Source organism: Boleophthalmus pectinirostris, unplaced genomic scaffold (assembly GCF_026225935.1).
Source record: "Boleophthalmus pectinirostris isolate CB_2022bp ecotype Guang Dong unplaced genomic scaffold, ASM2622593v1 HiC_scaffold_23, whole genome shotgun sequence".
In the NCBI taxonomy this organism is placed as follows: domain Eukaryota; kingdom Metazoa; phylum Chordata; class Actinopteri; order Gobiiformes; family Gobiidae; genus Boleophthalmus; species Boleophthalmus pectinirostris.
The window spans coordinates 30,023,532-30,036,223 of record NW_026571207.1 but is presented as its reverse complement, the minus strand read 5'-3'; positions in this window follow the sequence as shown (position 1 = coordinate 30,036,223).

The window sequence follows — 12,692 nt, the reverse complement described above, 5'->3', positions numbered from 1 at the left end:
GACTATGAACTGAATAAAATCATTAAGAATTCCATTTCAGAACCTATTTACTTCGTACAGATCTAAACTATATTCTTAGCCGTTTTTATACTGGCTAAACCCAGGATATTTTGTTTGTGGAGGGGATTATGGTAGTTTAAAAATCACAGCCTTTGTGATTTGCTAATTGCCTCCATTCAAACTGCAATTTAAATTCAACTGAGATTCATCTTGCAGCACCATAAATAAGATAGGGCTTATAGTTTGCGCCACAGTTTCACAGTTGGGGGCCATTGCGTGTCAGACATGTTTATAATTCAGCCTGACACTGCACTTATGATGTACAGATCTTGGTGAAATCTCTTATGTCTTCTTTGGCTATGGATTCCTGATAAAACACACAACTCAAGTCGTATTTAGTTGTCTTACAGCCTTTTTGCTGCATAGGGCTATTTAGTAGTGTGGTGGTAAGATGGTCATTCATCATTTTGGAGTGTTTGCCTGTTAACACTTCATACTTCACTAGCTGCTCCCATCGGGGGGCTTAGTTTGACCCCTCTGTGGGCCCAGGGAGGCAAACACATGCGCAGTGCACTAATGTAATAAAGTTAAACCAATGCACTTCAAAGGAGGGTAGTCGCAAAACTCAGGATGATTTTTTGAGATGTGAAAAATGTAAACTTTTGATGACTCCAGTCCTTCAGATTTTAAATAGTAGTCATCTGAATTTAGTTTTGAGGTTGACTAAGTTTTTGTCAATGGAGCTTGAAAGCATAAAATGGATAGTATAAACTAAATTGGCCATGTCCAATGGTTTTGGTTTAGTGCTTTTCAATGATCAAAAACAGTCCCTCCAAATTCCCCAAAGGCTGGTTTCTGTTGCTCTAATTAACAGTTTAAATTAACCAGTCATAGAGTGTGTGATGTGTAGGTTTTGTAAAGCTTTGGCTTTCATCAGTTCTTGGTGTCTGGCTTTATAATATTAACTGGTATTAACTGGTAGCTCATTAGAATAGGTAATAGAATAGGTAGTCATCATCATCATCATCTTTATTCTGGACTCATGGTCCATTTAAAAAAAAAAAAAAAAAAAAAGAACAGTGACAATACAAAACAATAAACACTCATGTTTTTAAAAGACAACCATACCAGTGTCTCCACATGTTGGACTGGTATCTTATTGCACTGAGTCTCAAATTTGTGAGTGACATTATTATTTCATTGTCTGATTTGTTCAGTCTGCAAATAAAACTGTACATTAAAATTCTTAGTGCAGCTTGCAAAGTGTTCACTCGAGCAGTAACAAACATTTCAGTCGCACTCGTCCATCGTGGCTCCTCAAAAGCACCCGTAAAGCGTCATTGTAGGCCACCTGCAGTCTTTGCAAACTGGCTTTTTTATAATTAGTCCAGCGGTGAGCTGTGTACAACAGTGTACAATAACATTTAAACAATAACAACTTTACATCATTTGTACAAGAACCAAACTTACGCATAAGGGTATTTGCCTGAGCATAGAGCATCCTACACTGTCTGTACATATCATCATCATCTGTCATGTCCGCAGTGATGATATGCCCGAAATATTTAATTTTTGTTGTAACAGACAACACAACATTTGACAGGCAAAAGTCAGGAAATCTCATGTGCTTATCTTCTTTGGTCCTACAGATCATGACCACACTCTTGGTTGCATTATACTTTAGATCATGCTCCACACCGTAAGCTGAACAAATGTTAAGTAGCTGCTGGAGACCAGAGGTGCTCGGTCTGAAAATAACCAAATCATCTGCGTACATTAAATGATTCACAACAAGATTTCCAGCCACACAACCTGTTTTAGATGTTCTAAGCTTTGTTGACAATTCATCTATATACAAATTACATAAAACTGGAGACAGAATTCCCCCCTGTCTTACCCCATTGCTGACCCTAAATGGGGCAGACACACTGTTTCCCCATTTAATCTGCATTGTCTGCTCTTCATACCAGTACATCAAAAAACGCACAATGTATTTGGGCACACGCTTTTGAATCATCTTCATAAATAGTTTCCGGTGATTCAGCCTATCAAATGCTTTGGATGCATCTAAAAAACACATAAAAACTGATGAATTCTGTCTCTTGTATTTAGCAATAATCTCTTTTAGAGCATATACACACATATCTCTGCCCAGCATAGCCTTAAACCCAAACTGGTTGTCTGTAGATTTAATAAATTGTCAGATCCAGTTCAGCAGGATTACTTCAATAATTTTTGACACTATGCTGGCCAAAGCTATAGGTAAAAGTATTTATGTATGTGTAAAAGTATTTTTGAGCAATAAAACACCTGTAATTGAATAAATGTAGGGTAGAGCTGTTTAATGTCATACTGTGGAACATTCCAGGCAGAGCAGTGACATCTCCATAGAAACAAGATGGTGACAGACTCTCTACCAGAAAAGTTGCACAATGCACCTTTAAACTATCCAGAAAAGTCAGAAGTTCTGCAGTTCAAATGAGGAGGTGTTTTCAGTACTAGTTTTCTATCAAGTCGTATCTGAGTTTCTGGCAACCCTAGAATGAATAAATGAACCATGTGAAGTGTAAAGCAGAAATGAATCCAAACACAGTCATGACTGGAAGAAACTGTTGATCTTGCTCAGTTTTGCTGGTCTTCCCATGAGAGGGGCTGAATTTTGACCTTTCAGGGAGGCCAAACCAGAAGCACACCTTAATTTGCTCAAATGCGATAAGTATTTTTCTTGAGAGATAAAAGCAAAACTCTGGGAATGTGACTGGCTTTTCCATTTTGATGGATCATGGTAGTCAGTGTTGATTAGCACTAAGACTCTCCATGCAACAGAGATATACTCATGAGAAACTTCACTTGTGTTTTTTCAGGCACGAGTAAATGAGTTCAAAGGAAAACAGGAGCAGCTCACAGAATGACTGGCAGTGCAGCGGTGACCAGCCGGAACAATGCTATAAATGTATTATATTATTTCTCAAACCTTTTTCTAAGATTATTCTGGCTTTATCAGAGTGTATTATTTGTACAGTTGTGCTTTTTGTGTTTTGAATTAATAATAATATTGTCGTAAAATGTTTCTTGTTTTTTTTTTTTCTCTTATTAGTTTTTTTAAGTGAACAACTATCTATAAAAACTATATTATGATGGCTATGATGTGACTATGAAAAGATGCAGATTAGATGTTGGTTGCAATTGTATATACATAAATGTGCCAGTAAGGTGGTACTACTACTACTACTACTACTACTACTACCACTACCACTACCAGAACTCTTTGAATGTTTTATATTCTGCAAAACATGTAATCACAATGTTTAGCTTTTTTTATGGCTACAATGATTCCTCGTCAAACTTACAACTTTTAAACTGGGACTGGTCCAATATGGATTGGATTTGGATGATCAATATCTGCTACTTGGGACCAATAAACCATATTTACCTATATTAAAATCAATGCTTTATATTTTATATTTTTAGTTTACAAATACATTTTTCACTTCTGTCCTTCTTAAAAGTGTTATATGTGATTGCTTCATTCTTCAGTGACCCAGCAGAGTTTTTACCACCTCAGCTTATGTTTCATGATAATTTTCAGTGGGTGATAGTATGTGACTTTGGCTTGTTTTACAGAACCAAACTTGAATACTTAATGCTGCACTATGTAACTTCTCTTGGAGGGTACGCTATCAGCTTGATTCCATGGAGATGTTATCGCTTTGTCTTGGATGTCCCACAGTATGGCCTTAAACTATCCATCTTGCATTTTCTCAATTCCATGTGTATAATTGACATAAAAACATGCATTCTTACTGTAAGTGGGCTCGCCTCTCCACAGATATGACCCTGCAACTTGGCCTTGTGACGTCACTTGCTTGTGTTTAGTTGCGGTAAATAAGTGTAACGCCATACCATGGACCACTCCAAGCAATGCAATCACATCTCCATGGAAACAAGCTGATGGCATGCCCTCTACCAAAATATTACACAGTGCACCTTTGAGATGAAATTATGCATAGAACTCTATTCTCACTGGGGAGACCATTTCCTCCTGAATTACAAAACTACCTAGTTTAAATGCTGATTTTACTCTATATCTTTTACATTACACAAGAGGTCTGTAGTGTTGTCTTTCCTCTCAAAATTATTTCTCTGAACATTTTCATGAAAATATAATAACTTCCCCAATTGATTTGTATCTTTATTTTCTTAGTTTCTTGTGTATCATGAATTGAAAGAAGCCCAAACCAAAAGAGGTGGGTCCAAAGCAGTAAAAGAATTCTCATTGTGTCTTTTGAAGCCACGTTCAATGGTGGAAGATACAAAGTGGAGATACGACTGCCTTTTTAGCACAGACTGGAGGGACTGAGCTCGGTGCCATAAAACAAGAGGGGAGTGGGAGATAAAAGTCATTTGAGGTAAGGTCTAAACCCTGTCAATTTGTGGTAGTAGCCCAGGAATGAACACACACAAGGATCTGTGGCAGGGATGTCCATACAGAAGTATTCAGTACATGCAAGAATGTGTCTAGTAAGATTAATATTGTCATGACTAGGCATTCAATACACATTTGAAACAACCAAACAAACAAGTCTAATTTGAAGAGCATAAAGGCACAGCAGAAGCTAACAGCTATGTGGTAACTTATGTCAATGAAGGCAAGGCAAGTTTATTTGTATAGCACAATTCGTATGCAAACTAATTCAAAGTGATTTGCAGAATAAGAAAGACATTAAAACCACTATACAAACAAATCAAAACACTATATAACTTTTTTGTTAATGTCCATCACCTGCTTGTTTCTATGGATATGTCATTCCTTTACCTGAAAGCTTCCACAATTAAACAGATCTACCTCAAATGTATTAAATTACAGGTAGTATCTTAACTAGAAAAACTGAGTGGGATCTCCACAGATCGGACCTGTAACTTGGTCTGGTTTGGTCTCCATGATGATGGAAATATTTAATGTCATACTGTGAAACATTCTAGCAAGGCAAAGTAATAAAATGCACAGCTAAGCAGAACCGAATTGAGCCTGTATTTAAACATTGCCAATGTAGAGACTTGTCTCACATCTTAAAGATTCTGTTCCAGGTTTTAGCTGCATAAAACTGAAATGCAGTTATCTAAAAACAGTCTAAAAACAACACTTGAACTCGATGTTGCCCAGATTGTCTAATCCAAGTTATTAATGCTCCTTGATGCATTATTGATCACTAAATGGGCTATGGGATAATTTGGGACTATTTTGTGTAATTTCTCTTTGACTCATGCTGAATGGATCAGCTTTACTGTGATGTATTGATACTATGTAGTGACATCACAATGGGAGTGTTCCACATGTATCTCTGTGGTGGAATATTCAGCACTTACCATGTTTACATTAGTAAACTCCGCCAAAACAGTTTTACGATTGTTTGAAAACTCAAGGAAAAAAAGAAATACAAAATGGATTTAAAAAACACGTATTCAGGAGCCTGTGATCAATACAAGCGTTCATGTTCAGGTGTTTCATTTTCAACACAAAAGTGAGAGTGACTGACTGAAAAACTGTTTGACTGTAATTGTATGTGTGAGAGGCTTGTTTAACAGAACAAATCATCTCACCTGTTGTAATTCCAGCCCTGTAAGCTCTTTATGGTCAGAAAAACTGTGTTAAAGCTCAGTTTAAAATTAACTTTTGACAGAGTAATGCCCTCAGTTAGCATCGCCTCATCAACCTCAAGGATCACAACAGCTGCAAGATATCAATATAAACATGTGTGTGTGTATGCGTGCGTGTGTGTATGTATGTGGATATAATGTAAAGGTTTCATCCGTGGTCATCTGGACTCTGTTTTTGCCATCAAGACAAAGCAACCTTTTTGCAAAGCAGATGAAATGTCTTGCAGCCCCAGTAAACAAAATCTAAAATGTTGTACTCAGTGGAGAATAAAAAACAGGCTGCACAAAGATTTTTTATTATTGATTGTCATTTGTCACGAAACTGTAATTTTGAGAATGAAAAATGACAAAGAACAACTGAAACCACATCAGGACCAAAAGAACATTTTCATGTGAATAATACAATTTTGATTTTTGTCACCTACTGCTAAAGAAACTTTATCCAAATTACAAAATGCATTATTTTTCAAGTAATAAACCTAAAAGTGATCCTGAAATCATCAAAACAAAAACAATGCACTTTACTGGATCTCATGTCAGACTCCAATGATCCCATCTGTATTTTAAATGGTGACCTCATTGAACAAGTCCCTCATGATAAATACATATATGTTTTCTTCACTGGAAAAGCCTACTTTCCGCAGAAATGTAGGAAAACTTGTATTCAGTCTGCAGTCCTTGCTTCACTGGATTATAGTGATATTATTTATGACCATGAAGCGAACAGTTCTTTCAAAAAACATGCACATACAGCACACAAATTTTTATTTTATTTTTTTAGTTTTGACAGTTACTATACTCACCACTGTGACCTGTAAGATTGTCTGGATTTCACTACAGACCCACGGACTTATACACATCCACATTTTCATTTACAAAGCTATAGGCAAGTATCCGCAGTATCTCACCTCCCTGTTTGAATTCAATTTTCAACATTACTACACAAGAGGCTGATCTTAACAGTACCACAAATCTACACAGCACAAAAGAGAACTGGTTTTAGATTCTACGCCCCTCATTTAATTAACACACTCATAAACTATACACTATATCGTAATATCTGTTCCTTTAATCTGATTCAGTGTTGCTTCGGATCAGGCATAAGTCACCTAAAATGTGGTCACGTTTTGTCCGCTTGGTCTAGACTGGAGACAATTTAGTTGTGGTTAAACAAACTTGATTAGCTGCAGACTGCACCCATTGTATTTCAGTTTTATTTTTTATTTGTAAAATGTATCATACAAATAAAACGTCTAATTATTATTTATTTGCGTTCCTTCTTCTTGGCAGGACTTAGGCATGTGGCATCAAATTATGATCAAATCCATTTGAGAAAGGCTTGGCCCATGAGTTGTACCATAGAACCTTCTAATGTTTCTGTGATTTATAAGTGATTTTAAGATAATTAGGAAATATCACAGGCAAAATAAGACCCAGTGCAAAGTTGGGGAAATTGATCCTCTTCATTTGACCCATCCCTCAGTGCTGGACCAGCCTCAGGAGCACAGGACAACCACAAATAGACAAAAATCATCTCTTTCTCCCATACACTGTATATATAAGTGTCTGCGTTCCAAATCAGAAGTGAACACGGGGGTGCCCCTAGCTCCAACTGACTTTACATTAGTATTTGAAGGAGTAATGTACAGAGACATAAAAACAGATGTTCCGCAGCAGATTATAGCGAAATAGTTTCCATCTGCATCTACATTCGCAAATCACCCCTCTCTCTGTAACTGCTGCTGTGAGCCTCGTCATTTTGGCCCACTCTACATGATCCTGGTGTTTTTACTTTGATATTTGGTCCGTAAATAAATTCTTATTCCTAATATGTAACTCTTTTTCACATTTGCCCCTGTAACCGCTGGCCTCACACTCCCTAAGGTCATTTCTTTATACAGTCTATGTTTTCTCCCCATGCGCTGACTTATGTATCTGAGTAAATTTGAGGAAATGTCTGTTATTTTCCCAACATTAACCCATCATCACAGTTACGGCACTCATTATGATGTTTGTTTATCTGTTCAGTTCATGCGTTACATCTTATCTGACCTCAGCTTAACCCTCCAATTCCCTTTCTCTGTCTGTTACAAAAATTTTAAGGGATTCATTTCAAACATGAACCTCAGTGCTCAAGATCTTTTCAAGAACTCCTGAAATACACCGCAAAAAAGAGCCAAACCCAAGTTAGATTCCGAATTCCGAATATTTGTCTGTCCGTTTATGTGATTTAGTTCAGATATATTTTGCTGAGTATGTGAAAATTAAGGAACACTTTCATGTCACCGTAGCAAAATGTGTCCTCTGCATTTGACCCATAATTGATTGCCGATGGGGTAACCTGTCATGAGCAGTAGGTATCTCCAGATCTTGGTCATAGGATTATGTTACCTGTTGTGCATGTTTTGGTTATATGATACATTTAATGCTGCATCTGCACGTTTTTTTTTTAACTTCTCTTAATAACACCATAAAACTTGACAATACCATATGTCTGATCCCATATGCTAAGCAGGGTATAGTCTGTATAAAGAAGTGGCTTAAGGTAGGACGCCAGCCATAGCATTCAGCTCCAGTCAAATGAAGCTCACGAGGTCAGCAGTTACAGGGGTGAATTTGGAGCCAAGTTTCATAGGAATAGGACAAAATGGCGAACTAAAAAACACTAGAATATTATAGAGGGAGTTAATATGAACATTTTAAGACCAAACTGAAGAGACTGACAGTAGCAGTTACACAGAGATATCAATTTTAATGTAAAGTGAATGAATTAGAGCCAGAGTCGATGGAGCCAGAAGTGTCCCCATGCTCACTTCCTATTGGCTAGCGGGTTAGCTATGTCCATTTAATATACAGTCTAAGTTGGGAGTACTGCTGTTTTGACTTTAGGCAAGACACTTCACCTACCTTGTTTAGTATGGATGTGATGTGTGGGTGATGGTGGTCAGGGGGGCACAGATTTACTGGCATTATTAAATTTTATTTTTTGCAGTGTTTGAAAAAATAATCTAAGTAATAAAAGTAATCTCTTTAAAGTAAAGTGAGTGGCTGACATGTTTGTTATAGTTATGTTCAAAGACTCTGAATATAATGTAAACCAAATGTAGCTCAGCTTCAGGAATTAAAGTGGAAACAGCGACTGACCCCTGACTTCACTTGTGATAACACAGTGAAGTATTTGTGTAAAGAAGTTCAGTGCAGGAGGCAGCTGCTCTGACGATATCTAAGGAACTTCCTTTCACACTGTGAATATTGTGTATGATTCTGTTATTTAACACATACTTAATCTAGATTTGAAAGTGTTGTATGCAGTGCTTTCAGTAGAAAAAAATGCAATAAAATAAAAATAAGAAAGCTATCTTCAACTAAGCTGTCCTTAGTATAAATTCAACTGCAAGTTTGTGTGTGTGTTTTTTTTTAATCAATGGAATGTATTTACAATTTATAGATAAGTGAAAAAGACAGATTTTTAAGTGAGCATAGTGGAGAGTTGGTCTGTTTGGATGGTTTCTGTCAGGTACTCCTATTCCCCATCAACCAAACCATGCACAATATACAGTATGTCCTCCATTATAATCCTTAAACCTACCATCTGTAATTAGATTGCCCTGTTGTATTCTCACACATCACCACTAGATGCTTTCTATGTTACTGCTGTCTGATAGTTTGCAGTTTTGGTCTGACAGAAGAAGACCAGAGAGCACAGGTGAGTCTGAAAAAAAGCCAAGTGGGGGAGGAGGTATCAGGTTTCACATCTGCCATTTACTGGTAAAACAAACAAACAAACAAACAAATACATTTGCAGATAGTAGCTTTAAAATCTGCATTAGTTTAACATTAGGGTAAAAGAAAATTCTGATAATGCATGATGTCACACTTCTAAGCTCTATGAATAAAAACTGTTTTGTTTTCCTTAAAGGTGCACTATGTAACTTTTTCTTTGTGGGTCCGTCACCTGCTTGTTTCCATGGATATCTCACTGGTCTGCCTAGAATGTTCCAGAGTATGACATTAAACAGCTCTGCTTTACATTTATTAAATTATAGTTGGTTTTATAGCTCAAAAATACTGATCTAGAAAAACAGGCATTCTTGCTGTGAGCGTGGTTGCCTCCCCACAGATCTGACCTGTAACTTGGCCTGGTTTGGTCTCCATGATGATAAATAGGTTTAATCCTATACTGTGAAACATTCCAGACAAAGCTATAATGTCTCCATGGAAAAAAGCATTTGACGGACCCTCCACCTGAAAAGTTACACATTGCACCTTTAAATGGAAAAAAAGATTGGGTGGCTCTTTATTAGTTTGTATATAGGCCTAAGTTTTGATTCTTTTTTCATTGTGTGTGAACTTACCTTCTTCCATGCACTATAATTTTACATACATGCCCAACTGTTTTGTAAACAGACACTAGTATGTTATTTAAACACATCAAACAGACAACATGAATGCTATAAAATATGATTTATTACTGCCACAAAAGTACATGTATATATAATGTAATAAAAACAAAGCTAATTTAACATAGTCTTTTAATCTTCTAGACCTCTTAACTCCTCAAAAGTACGCCTTGGTGGTCTGTCCATAAACCCTCCTATTTCCGAGTATAAAGCCAGTTAAGATGTGGCTCTGTGAAAAACCAAGATGGCTGACATAGATAGAGACATAATAAAATGCACACAGCCCAATCAGATGACCCCAACAGAAGGCACTCATTTCACCCAATACAACATAATCCAATAAAGCTTCTCAGAACAACTTTGGTCGAACACAGACCTACATAATATATTCAGATATATAAAATAAATGTAACTATTATGAGCAAAATATATAATCTCTTTGTCTTGTGCTTGTTCACCAGTTAAATTATGCAAAACTTTTAAAGGCACTATTCTGCAGAAGAAAGTATAATGAATACACAACCTATTGGCTACAGTAGATGATGTGAGTGTGTTTGGAGAAGCAGACAGGAATAACTAGACAATAGGGGTGCTTTTTCATACTTTGTTGATTTGGTTCTGGTTTAAGTTAAGTTTAGGCTTGATAAAGTCTTGGTTTAGTCTTGTTCTAGTCCTGGTCTGGCCTAGGTTTAATTTTCTTTTTTTTTCAGGTTATGTGTGCAGACTATATTACAATATACTGAAGATTATTATTATTTTTTTTTAACATCACTTTTAGTATTTGACAACTTTTAATTTAATTGAAAGGTGCACTGAGTAATTTTCTAGTGGAGGGTGCACTACCTGCTTGTCTTCATGGAAATGTTATTGCTTGGTCTCGAATAGGGGTGGGCAAACTTTTTGACTCTTGGGCCACAAAGGGTTCAAAAATTTGACGGAAAGGTCGGAACAGGAGGAGATGTTTTTTTGTTTTTTTTTTGGTAATCGACCTCATAATAGACAAAAATAACATAGGATATGTAGAAAACACATCCCATGTTATTGAAATATCCCATAATTGAAAATCATTACAAAGCATGACAACAAAATATTGTCTTTCAAGTCCCATAATATTTACTATGTGTTGAAATGACTTTTAAAACACTGAAATGTATTATTATTATTATTATTATTATTATTATTATTATTATTGTTCTTCAAGTTCGACGGGCCGTAGTTTGCCCACCCCTGGTCTAGAATATCCCACAATATGGCATTAAGGTTATCTATTTCCATGGAGACAAGCCCCCAATGCCTTCAGGCTAAGTTACAGGTCAGATCTGTAGAAATTTGTGGTTTTTTCGTAGTATTTTTGAGCAGTAAAACACCAGTAATTTAATAAATGCAACAGAGATGAGTTTAATGCCGTACTGTGAAAACTTTCAGGTAAAGCAAAAATATCTCCGGAAACAATTTTGCATGTTCCCTACCAGAAAACTTACACAATGCACCTTTAAACCTAATATTTGATAGAGTTGTTCTCAATCTCATTTAGTTTGATGTGAAGATATAGACCACCACATATCTCAGTAGAATGCTTTTCCATTTGTCAGGAAAATTAGCTTTGCAATAACCTTCTTTCACCATTTGTAACCAAATTTAAAAGTATGAATATGTAACTTTTATTTTTCATTTTAAAAACAAGATAATCCTCACGGTGAATGTGATACTGCCCCTGTTTGCTACTCCAAAGTTGTGTGGACAACTATCTCTGTGGGAAATAAATAAACTCCAAAATATATGAAATAACCACATGTACAAAATATGTATCTGTATTTGATACAACAAAAATATAGGCTATAGTGTGCTTCAATTAATCTTATATAGTGATAGTTATAACACTGAATAGACAATCTCTATCCCTGTCCTACATAACATACAATCCCTAAAGAATTTTCTGGTCAATTACTTTCAAATTAACGTATGTAGCTACTTTTACAGACACAAAGTACTTAAAGATAAACTCAGTGTGGCCATTGACACAATTTGACCTGTTCTGTTAATACATTGTAATGGGGCCCTGTGTTAAACATGTGAACCGCTGCTCTCCTCATGACTTGGGTGAGATGCAGAGATAAAACAGTCCAGGCTCTCTTCTCTTGTGACTAAAGACCAATGGTTCAGCCTGTTTTCAATACGCTGGTGACGTCAACAGGAGATTTAATGTAAGAAGTCAAGTCAAGAGCTGAAAATGCAAAATATCAGGTGCTACTTGTGGTTGTACATGTGATTCTGTGTATTATAAAACAGGTCAGTTTGAGTCTATACATTTTATTGTGCAGGCAGTGAAAAGGGCCCATATTACGCTATTTTCTGATCAATGTTATAATGTTGTTTCCTCATCACAAACATACCTGGAGTTGTGTTTTATTTCATTTACCCACAAATCCGACTGAGTTCTCAAACAGAAAATGCTCTGCAGGATTACTTCAGCGTGTGTGAATGAAACAAAACACAGCTCCAGATATGTTTTTGAGGATGTAACAGCATTATAACATGGCTTAAAGCTCACAAGAGTCAATTTTGTGTAACATAGGACCTTTAAATATTGTTTAGTGTTTTAAAAATAATAGACTTTTAAAGCACCTTTGGGGA